Source organism: Pinus tabuliformis, chromosome 6, assembly GCF_031772625.1.
Source record: "Pinus tabuliformis cultivar Carrire ecotype Pingquan chromosome 6, CPIR1, whole genome shotgun sequence".
NCBI lineage: Eukaryota > Viridiplantae > Streptophyta > Pinopsida > Pinales > Pinaceae > Pinus > Pinus tabuliformis.
The window spans coordinates 129,127,564-129,139,840 of NC_142292.1; the positions used below are offsets into that span (position 1 = coordinate 129,127,564).

The window sequence follows — 12,277 nt, forward strand, 5'->3', positions numbered from 1 at the left end:
TTATGAAAAAAAATGGTGCAAAGCATGCTAATAAATGGGACCTCTTTAAGAAGATAAATGGATGCATTTTAATTATTACTATTGAATGAGGGATTTGCTTGAAGGAGATTAGACTCGAACTCGACAAGAGATATAAGCCCAACCTAGAGATATGCTTAATACATGATATCCCACGGTGTTGGGTCACACAAGGAATCCTTATAGGTTCCTTAGGGAGTAAAGCTTTAAGGTTATGAAATTCTCCAATTCCCGTTGGAGCAGAGATGAAAGCCTCACATATGTAAGTTCACTAAAACAAAACTATTAATAATAATGTAAACAATCATATTTGGATGTTAATTAGAATAAAATTCTAGAAAATCATTAAAAAACAACCATAGGATCATAGAAATAACAATCCTTGTGGAGTTAAAAGTATCAAAATAAATGAACATCCACCCAAAAAAACTGAGCAAACTTAATGAATCCAATAAATCCAATTTTGCTAACAAATTGGTAGTCGAATTTTTTAGAAAAATTCAAACGGGTGATTAGTTTAATTAATTATTAATTTATAGTAATTAAAAATTAATTGAAATAATTTAATTTAGTTAAATACTATAATTAATATTTTCAAATTCATATTGATAAGTTTTTTTTTGTGAATCAGCATTTTTATATTTTTTCATAGAATACATAAGGTACAAAATGGTCTACACGCACAAACTAAAGAGAAGCTTCCTTGCCCGTTTACAACGATTATGAGCCACTAAAACTCTATTTGACGACCCTAAGGACAACCACGTAGGGTAGCACAAAAAAAAGGCTAGAGACTACAAAACATTGTGCCCTCTTCGGCGATACATGGATAGAAAGAAAGAAAGAGAGCCAGAGGGACATCCTATAACCTAAGCGACTAGTCACCTTGAGACCAAAGACAAAACATGTCAAAACAAGAAGTGCAAACTGAAACTGAAAAGCCATTACAGCTTAAGGATAACATAATCTTTGGTTGGAGCATCCGAGTTGGCCGGATCAGTCGATTTCCCAGGCTTGGGAGTGTGTTGAGTGGTCCGTTTCCCCTAACTAGTACCTATAGCTTCCTCCAAGACCTCCCCCGCAGCTGAGGGATCCTGACGAATGGAGTGCCTAAGGAGACTGATTAGGACACTCATTTTCTTTGAGAGAGTGCCAACTTCTTGAACCAGGGTGCTGAGATTGAAATATAGTGTGTCCAATTTTGCCGTGTGCTCTGTAGAAATTAGGGCGATGGCTTGATGAGCTTGATTGATGTATATCCCTTGCATGCTTATCGCCTTGGCTAACATAGTTTTCATCCTCCACATCTCAGCCTGAGTGCACACAAATTGAGTGGCCCGAGTGGTCGCAGTTCTCGGATCTTAAATCCATTCCACTTCCTTCTCCAAATCCTGCTCCTCCAGATGCTCTTCCTCCTCTGCGACAATCGCTTCTAGCTCTTCTATCTTACGCTTTTCTTTGAGGGAGGTCCGGGTTTCATAGGAGTCCCGTGGTTTCTAAAGGTCTCTGTTAGCTGAGACATTTCAGCTTCCCTCACGAACCATATTGCTATTGCGGAGCACATAAACCTTGAGACTACTAAAATCACAAACGTTACTATGTTGCATGTCGTGGGAAAGCAGAGTGTCGCACTCCTGGTGGGTGGCCTTAGTTATAGTAGATGGGAACCTTGTTTGGCTTGAGGCTTTCCACTTCGTCGTCGGATAAGTGCATATCCTACCATAATAATTGCTGCTCCAATTCCGACATTCCTGTTCATGATACAAATCCTTATTATTAACTCTGCCACGCTTGAACCAATTTGTGGATTGCCAAGTGTCTTCCTTCTTTATTTGTTGCCAGTGTTTCTCATATTTTTTCTTGGATGTGCTACTTGGTTCTAGCACTTTGTCCTTGTGTATTAATTCCCACTTCTTCTTTTGTACTTCCTGGGTTTGATTTCTCCTTCTGTCCCTCCGATTGGTTGTCTTCATTCACCTGTTAAGGGGAAATCCTTCGTACCCCTGCGCTACTTCTTTTGTTAACTTATGTCTTGCCTCAATAGAAGTGTGCACCTATTCCGAAGTTCAGTACATGTGACCTCATGCCAACATGTGTTTGAATAGGCTGATGGATTATCGATTCCATAGTTGGCCAAATGATTATTGATTTCGTAGGTATTAGAATGCTCAACAGGGACTCTGAAGCTTTCATAGACTTCATTAGATCGGCCAAACTGGTAGATGTCTTCCCCAAGAGCGGTGCTTTCACGTGGAACAACAAAAGGGGGGGGGAAGGCAAATAGCCTCTCGTCTGGACATATTTTTAGTAACAGAATCTATTCTCCTGGAAGGGATCACTGTAGAATCGGACATTCTTCCCAATGGAGGGTCGGACCATTGGCCCATAACAATGACTGCGGCAATCCAAGGCACACCCAGAAATAAACCTTTCATATTTGAAAAGTTTTGGCTCACACATCCCGAGTTCATTCAGAAAATTGAGCAATGGTGGAAAGAACTGTTAGGCATAAGGGGAACCAAAATGTATCTTCTACAGACTAAGCTGAAACACATCAAATCCAGAATCAAAGTCTGGAATCATGAAGTCTTTGGCAATATATTTAAGGAAAAAAAGAAACTGGAGGAGCAAATGGAATGAATTCACGAGGGATGGATCCAAGGTAACATAGACCAAGAGACTATGAATAGAGAACAAAAGCTAATGCAGGACTAGCAGTTACGATGCCAACAAGAGCAAACGCTTTCGAAGCAAAAGTCTCGAATTCAATGGCTTAAGGAAGGTGAACAGAACACTAAATTTTTTCATAAATCTACCATTGACCACAGAGCGGCTAACAAAATTCTAAGACTTAAAGATGATCAGGGAACCTCTGTACAGACTCATCAAGAAATCTCAAGCCTTCTTATAACCCACTTCAGCCGAATTGCTCAGGAACCAGAGATCGACAGAGAGGAGGCCATTGAGGAACTTCTAACTTCCATCCCCAAGCTCATCACAGAGGAGCAAAACATAGCTTTAAATCAAGAAATCACCTTGGAAGAGGTGGAAGAGGCTGTAAAAGATATGCCAAATGGTAAAGCACCTGGGCCAGATGGATTTACCATCGACTTTTACAAATCTTGTTGGGAGATAGTCAAGATAGAGGTATGGGAAGTAGTGGAGGACTCCTGGCGCTCCTCCTCAATCCTCAACTCACTCAAATCTACATTCCTTGCCCTTATTCCAAAGGAGGAGAAAGCTAACACTTTGTCGAAGTTTCATCCGATTGCGCTATGCAATGTCTTGTACAAGATTATTTCTGAAAACCAATTCTTCTAGGTATTATTTCGGAAGATAAATTAGGCTATGTAGAGGGGAGACAGATTTTGGACAATATCTTACTAGCACAAGAGATGATTCACACTCTTCAAACGCAGAAGAAAGCAAGTATGATGATGCAGTTAGACCTATCAAAGGCCTATGATAAGGTAAACTGGCACTATTTAAAAGCTATTTTAGAAGCCTTCAGTTTTGCTAAACAATGGATAATCTGGATCCTAGCCTTGGTCAAATCCACAAGATTTTCAATACTGGTTAATGGAGCCCCAACAGCCCAATTCACTCCTTCGCGAGGTTTGAGGCAAGGGGATCCCTTATCCCCCTTCCTTTTTGTGATTTTAATGGAAGGTTTAAGCAGACTAATCAGAAGAGCAAAAGAGGAAGGAATCATTGAAGGACTCCAACCCTTGCCCACTAGCCCTGCAACAACACATCAACAGTTTGTAGATGACACAATGCTGCATGGCACGCCCTCGGTCAAAGAAGCTATGGGATACAGAAGTATTCTCAATCACTTCAGCAAAGCCTCAGGTATGGAGCTCAATCTAACAAAATCCTCTATTTTCTTTTTCAATACGCACCTAGCTGTACAGAAAAATCTCTCAACCATCCTAGGTTTCAAAAGATGCAACCTCCCCTCAAGATACCTCGACATACCGCTGACTGACAAGCCCTGGGGAAGATTCACTGCAAAAATTTTTTTAGCCAACCTAGAAAAAATATGTCATCATTGGACACACAGAACCCTTAACTTGGCAGGTCGCCTTGTCCTCACCAAAGCTGTCCTCCAAGCCATTCCGCATTACATGCTTTCCATTCTCCCAGCACCTAAAGGGGTTCTTCAGAAGATGAGGGTCATCCAAAGGGCTTTTCTCTGGTCGGGTAATTCAGGGAAACAGAAATGGTCTCTAATGGCATGGGATAAGCTTTGCAAACCCAAACATCTGGGAGGGCTGAATCTGCAGGACCCATTCACAGTTAACCGTGCTTGTGGAGCAAAATTATGGTGGAGGTGGCTGAAGGAACCCAACTTACCATGGGCCAAACATTGGAAAGAGAAGTATGCTCACAATCACACACTGCAGAATTTAATCTGAATGCAAGAAACTACAGAGGGCTCTCCAATTTGGAACCTGGCGAGAACTAACCGGCATATAATTCAGGAGCAAAGTTTTTGGGAAATTCGAGATGGAAAGACTGCCCTTTTCTGGGAAGATGCATGGCAACAACTCCCTAAGCTGGAAAGCCCTGAATTCTTAGATATCCAAAGAAGAAACCAGGAGCTAGGGAGAACAACAGTGAACCATTACTGGAAACTTAATGAAAATGACTAAGCATGGAGTATATTCAGTGAGATAGAAACTTTGGAAGAAGAAAACAACAGTTTAAGGGAGTTGAGAACAGAGTTGGCCAAAAGAAGGATAAGGAGAGCATGGGAGACTGACCAATTATGCTGGGGTAAGCTTGAGGGGGGCATCTTCACACTCAAAGAAGCAAGAATCTATATAGAAGGAACTGAGCATGAAAAAAAAAGCCAATTGGCACAACAAAGTGTGGGACACTCAACTATGGCCGAAGATTAAAATTTTCCTCTGGCTCCTGATGCACTGAAGAACGATTACATGGGAGAACCTTAGGAAAAAAGGGTTCATAGGCCCATCTCGTTGCCCCATGTGTGGAATTGAGGAGGAAACCATGAATCACCTCCTTAATACTTGTGAATGGGCAGACAGCCTCTGGAACTGGATGGAAACCATTATTAAGAGAAGGGATAGGGTAAGGAATTCAATTCAAGAAACATAGAGAATTGGAGAGGTAATTTATCCAATACCCAAACGATTAATTCAATTTGGAAACTTATCCCAGGGTTTATAGCATGGACGGTTTGGAAGGAAAGAAACAAGCGAGTATTCCAAAATGAAACCCGAAGCATAAACTTTATAAAAGATACAATTCTGCAAAACATTAAACAAACAGTTCTCTCCAAAGGGAAAGTAGAACAGGACAAGAATATCTCAATCTCGGACTTATAGATTTTGAGAGCATTTGAAAGTGATATGGGAACCATCACGTTTTCATCAAATCATCGACAACAACAAAGTACCAACGTGAATACCTAGATTCCTCCACTTAAAGGCTTCCTCAAAATCAACTTTGACGGGACCTCTAGGGGAAATCCGGGGCCTGCAGGCATTGGCGGTGTTCTTAGAGACAACAAAGGAGAAATTCAACATATATATAGTCAATCGATGGGTGAAGGGACTAATAACGAAATGGAATTTGCAGTGCTAGAGCAAGGATTGAGAATTCTCAGGCGACTGAAAGCTGGAGCCACCGTGGTGGAAGGGGATTCTCAACTGGTGATCACGGCAGCAAGAAGAATGTATACAGGAGCCAAACTGAGTAAGATCACGAAGCATTGGAGGCTTGCCAAGGTTAGAGAACTCATCGTGGATCACCTATCATGCCTGGACGGGATAATCCTTCATGCAGTGAGAATAAAGGCGAATATAGTGGAAGATCATTTGGCCAACTACGAAATCGATAATCCCTCAGCCTACCTCGACACATGTCGGCATGAGGTCACATGCATCAAACTTCAGAACAGGTGCACACTTCTATCGAGGCAAGACATAAGTTAACGGAAGAAGTAGCGCGGAAGAAGTAGCGCAGGGGTACGAAGGATTTCCCCTTAATAGGTGAATGAAGATAACCAACCGTAGAGACAGAAGGAGAAATGGGCAGCAGACCTAGGAAGTATAAAAGAAGAAGTGGGAATTAATACACAAGGACAAAGTGCTAGAACCAAGGATCACATCCAACAAAAAATATGAGCAACACCGGAAACAAATCATAAAGGAAGACACTTGGCAATCCACAAATTGGCTCAAGAGTGGCAGAGTTAATAATAAGGATTTGTATCATGAACAGGAATGTCGGAATTGGAGCAGCAGTTATTATGGCAGGATATGCGCTTATCCGATGACGAAGTGGAAAGCCTGAAGCCAAACAAGGCTCCCATCTACTATAACTAAGGCCTCCCGCTAGGAGTGCGACACTCTGCGTTCCCACGACATTCAACATAGAAACAATTGTGATTTTAGTAGTCTCAAGGTTTTTGTACTCCGCAATAGCAGTATGGCTCGTGAGGGAAGCCGAAATGTCTCAGCTAACAAAGACCTTCAGAAATCACGAGACTCCTATGAAACCCAAACCTCCCTCAAAGAAAAGCGCAAGATAGAAGAGCTAGAAGCGATTGTTGTAGAGGAGGAAGAGCATCTGGAGGAGCAGGATTTGGAGAAGGAAGTGGAACGGATTCAAGATCCGGGAACTGCGACCACTCGGGCCACTCAATTTGTGCGCACTGAGGCTGAGATGTGGAGGATGAAAACTATGTTAGCCAAGGCGATAAGCATGCAATGGGAATACATCAATCAAGCCCATCAAGCTATCACCCTAATTTCTACAGAGCACACGACGAAACTAGACGCTTTAGATTTCAATCTCAGTGCCCTGGTTCAGGAAGTCGACACTCTCTCAAAGAAAATGAGTGTCCTAATCAGTCTCCTTAGGCACTCCATTCGTCAGGATCCATCAGCTGCGGGCGAGGTCTCGGAGGAAGCTACAGGTACCAGTCAGGGGAAACGGACCACTAAGCACACTCCCAAGCCTGGGAATCCGACTGCTCCGGCCAACCGGATGCTTCAACCAAAGATTATGTTATCCTTAAGCTGTAATGGTTTTTCAGTTTCAGTTTGCACTTCTTGTTTTGACATGTTTGTCTCTGGTCTCAAGGTGACTGGTCGCTTAGGTTATAGGATGTCCCTCTGGCTCTCTTTCTTTCTTTCTATCCATGTACCACCGAAGAGGGCACAATGTTTTGTAGTCTCTAGCCTTTCTTTGTGCTACCCTGCATGGTTGGCCTTGGGGTCGTCAGATAGAGTTTTAGTGGCTCATAATCGTTGTAAACAGGCAAGGAAGCTTCTCTTTAATCTGTGCGTGTAGACCATTTTGTATCTTATGTATTCTATGAATTAATATAAAAACGCATATTTACAAAAAAAAATATTATTATTATTATTTCCCAAGTCGGTATAAAATTTCAAATTTATGTTAGTTATTTTTTTTTTTATAGCTTTATCTTGGTGAATATGAAATAGGCTTATAAGTAGTTATATTTATATATTTATAAAATAAATCTTATATTTAACAGATAAAATATTTAAACATAAGTATAATTTTATAAAGGCTAAAAACTATTTATGAAATGTATACCAACATTGTTGAACTAAAATATGTCACTATTCTACTATATGAATATATATTCATTAGAATTTGTCATTATAAATTTTATATATATTCGTTAGAATTTAAATCACTCATTATAAATCATTGGGGTCGACTTAAATACTTACGGGACAAAATTACCGTTACACATATTTTTGGCAAAAGAGGAAAAATTCAAATTCCAGGTGTGACGTACAAGAGGAAGGACAAAACCCAGGCATGGGACCATGTGTGGGCTGTCACGTTCACGAGTATGACGCAGCAACCTATTGTCTCTCAAACATTATCATTCCCCAAAACCAACAGCACTTTCAATGGTATTCCAATACTTCATACTCACCTGTCTTTTCATTACAATCATGCAATGTAACCCACGGATGATGATGATGATGATGTGCAATTTTGTTTCCGTTTCCATTTCCATTTCCAATCTCTTTCGCTTCCATTTCCATTTGTGGTAAATACAATGCATCATCACAAGTTGCCCACCCACCCTTCATTTCGTGACACTTTCCTTTATGGATTTCAAGGTGACTCAACTGCAGCCGTCATCGTTACGACACCATTATTGTTCGTTGACCCTCTTTGTAACTTGGTATTTTGTACAGCCGTCAACTAGTCACCGTCATATAGCCACCCTGTTAGGTTATAATTATGTTGATAGGATTAGGCTGTAATTTTTCCTTTTTTGGAACATGGTTTATTAAGTAGGGTGGTTTATTAAGTAGGGGATAGGGATTTAATGTTATGGTTATTCTGGAATAGGATTTATTAAATGAAGGTTGGGATTTAATTTTTATGAAATAAGTATTTTTTAATAAAATATATAAAATGAAAGGTTTCAGTATATGATATTGATAAGTTATGATATTGTAACAAAGTCTATTGACATATTAAAAATTGTTATTGTAAAGTAAAAATAAATCTTCATAGATAAGAATCTTTATGATATTGTAACAAAGTCTATTGACATATTAAAAATTGTTATTGTAAAAGTAAAAATAAATCTTCATAGATAAGAATCTTTCTTCCATGTTCTTTCAAATATATATCTTTAACATACATATAATTTTTTTATATAATTAATAATAATAACAATAAGGTTATAATTCACGTAGCTTTTATTATTTTTGTAATTTTAGCAAAAGTGAGATATGTTATGAAGTAAATGTTTTGATGCTTATTATGAGCATCCATCCATAATAAGCATCAAACAATAATAAACATCCATATAATTCATCATGACTCTCAAATTGCTAAAATTAAAAAAAAAAACATAAAAATGAACTAAATTATAACTTTTATTAAAATAATAATTATTATATATATATATAAGATAAATATATATACATGGTAAAAAAACATGAGACAAGATTAGATTCTCCTCTATTATAAGAAAAAACAAAAACTCATTTCATATGACATTGTTTTTAAATAGTGAATTTAATTAAAAGGGAAAAAAGACACACTGATTTAGAAATAAATCTTAGTATTTAATTTATATATACTACAAAAAATATTCTAAAATATTTTGTAAAAATTAAATCTTGCTCATCCATCTAATAATTATTAATTATTAATAATTAAAATAAAATTTTAAAAACTTATTTCAAAATAAACAAAATTATTAACATAATTTTATAACATAACATTATCATAATTTTACCCATAAATATTTTACAATTCCATATATTTTATTAAAAAATAATATTATAAAACCTCTACCTTTTAAATTTTAAATTTATAAACCCTAAAAATAATCATCATACAAATTAAAAAATATAGACAATTTTGCATTAAAAAAAAGTCTTAACAATATTATTAACCAAATATAAATGAACAAAATTATTATAATTATTGAATTCTAAACTTATTTAAGAAAAAATAAAGAACCAAAAAAAAATATTTACCTTTATAGATATTATTAATAAAATATAATTTAACTAAATTATTATATAACCGATATATATTCATGCCCAAAAACCAACTTTAAAACTATATGAATACATTTAAATTATAAATTTTAATTTAAATGTGAGAGGAAATTTATAATTTAAATATTTAAAAAAAATTAATATATAATTTTTTTTCTTTGTTTTAAATAAAAAATGTTTATTTATATAAAGATAGAGCATTTTAATGTTAATAGATTTTTATTTAATGAAAATGATTTATGGAAATTCTGAATTTTTCTAAAATGTTTGGAATAACAATTTGTTAGCAAAATCAGATTTATTGGATTCATTAGGTCTGCTCAGCTTTTTGGGCGAGGCTTCATTTATTTTGATAACCTTTGATTCGACGAGGATAGTTATTTCTATGAACCTATAGTTCTTGTTTGATGATCTTTTAGAATTTTATTCTTTTTAAGATCCAAATATGATTACATGATTGTTAATAGTTTTTTCAGTGAACTTACATATGTGAGGTTTTCGCAAGGGGAATTGAACAATTTCATAATTATTATTATTATTATTATTATTATTTTTCTCCCTTTAGTAAGAAAAAAGCCTAATATATATATATATATATATATATTATATGTGTAGGAAGTATACATATATTATCTTTCCAGATACAAGTATATATAATAAAACACAAGTAAAAATAGTTCTCATGATATCAAATACATCTTTTGTCAAACCGAGAGCTAGAAACACATTTAAGCAACATAAACTACATATAGAGTATGATATTGTTCTGAGATGATGTGACAGAGAGCAGTATATACAGTGGCAAGTTGTCATATCTCCCTATAATTACACGCGTTAAATAACACAACAATTCGACAGTAAATTTTTTATGGTAATTAAACATTACTGTGATATTATGGTTCATTGATCAATTGTCCACCTGTTACCAATTGCTCCGGTTACATACAGTTTTCCAGCAATAGTTAATGAATTCCCGGAATATTTAAACCCCAAAACCCCAAAGCCGTCGCTCATAACTCTCCTCTCCTTGTGTGACTCGACACTCGTTACCAAATATGTACAATAGACTGCTTTGATTACACCTGGCTATTCCATTTATTGCTGAGCCGGTCGCACAGTACAGAGATCTGGTGTTTGGATTTATGATGCTGGACTTTTGTTTATGCTCTGCCCCTACGTGGCGCGAGCAGGGCTACCTTGCTACTATTCCTTGCATCGAGCTCGCTGCCATATCGACGGAGGAGAGACAAGGTGCTGATCCAACGACGCAGCTCTCCCGAGGTTGGTTTATCCATTACCCGGTTAATGGTTACACTCTCATTTTACATATGTGGTTGCTGGTTTCGCTTCTCTGCTTGGTTTCGTTCGTGGACTTACCCCACCTGTTACCAGGTCTTGAGAGGGGTCTTGGAAGCCTACCAGATGCGGAAGGAAAGCGTCCATAACGCTACTAAGCTCCAGGTAAGGGATTTCTGCCGCGAGGTTATTACTTTCATTCTTGTCATTTTTTTTTGCTATTTATAGTTTTCCCCAAATGTCCATAGCTGACAAAATGTTTTTGGTTGCAGGGTTTTCTTCTGGAGTCGGGAATCCTCGAGCTGGCCGTGAAGAAAACAGCCAGCCAACCTCCATTGCTCCAGATTTCTGGGTCAAAGGTTGCCGTGGTTAACTTTGCCACTGGGTTTCATATGTATTGATTGATATGTCTTTTGAATTGGTCGGTTTATGTTGTTTATCCCTTTGGTACACAACCAGGAGCTGTAGGGTTTGAGTTTTATACCCATGCTCGGATAGAGGGTTTTTCTTTCGGGAAATCCAGCTAGCCCTGAGGCTGAAGCAATGATTCCTCTATTAATTTATGTAATAATTTTTTTTTAAACAACAGTTTTTGTTTACTTTATAAACCTCTGGTTGGATTATTGTGAACTGTTCTTATACAAGGGCTCCTTCCAGGGAAGCCTGAGCGAAGCCCGGTGTAATTTATTGGTTACGGCTTATCCCCTGGTTCTAATATACATTTGTGGAATGCTATTCATTGTTTGAAATATTGCAACGGTTCAATGTCTGTTATGTGCCGGAATGTGTGAAAATGCCGCCTATCGGCCTGGCTCAGTTCTTGTTTCTTTATTTAATTGTCATATGATTCTCCTCTTATTGAAAACACAAGTACAGTTCAACGCCATTAGTTGGTTATGATGTCTTGGCACTATATTAATCTGCACATAATTTTTCCTTACCGTTACTCATATAAAATAGAAGGCCTACCTTGCATGAAATTGGTTTAAGTGCTCAGATGTTCCAGAGAACGTTTTCTTGTGTAAATTGGAAGTGTTGCAGGTTATTATTCCTTCTTAATAAGTTATTTACTTGCACAATTCTGTGCAACCTCCAAAGCCCACATCCTATGGCCTCTCAGGTGTCTTCCGAGGAGGAAGAATTCCACATAACTATTTCATAATTTTCATCTTTGCTATGTGAGTTCTATTGGTCTAACATATGAATAAAACCCCTTTTTTAATAATTTGCACCATCGAAAATACCGATGACGGATACTTATGTGCTTAGTTTTATACATCAAACCCAGTCCCTGTTAATATCATGGCGAGCGAGCATAGACCCGGTTCTACCAGCTTTTAACCTCAACATTTTCTACTTAATTAACAGTTAGAACCCCTATACGAATTTATTACAGGTTCCAAGCATGAAATCGTTTTTAC

The 12,277-nt window shown here is 37.4% G+C and overlaps 1 long non-coding RNA gene across 2 annotated transcripts; it reads left to right on the forward strand.

Moving 5' to 3' along the window:
* Positions 1-10,577: 10,577 nt before the first annotated feature.
* LOC149257691 (uncharacterized) lies at positions 10,578-11,619 on the forward strand. 2 transcript variants are annotated; one of them, XR_016245971.1, is made up of 3 exons: positions 10,578-10,841; positions 10,953-11,021; positions 11,129-11,619. It is a non-coding gene; the product is annotated as an uncharacterized LOC149257691 (long non-coding RNA). The 2 variants fall into 2 exon arrangements; XR_016245970.1 differs by having other exon boundaries at positions 10,581-11,021.
* Positions 11,620-12,277: the final 658 nt, after the last annotated feature.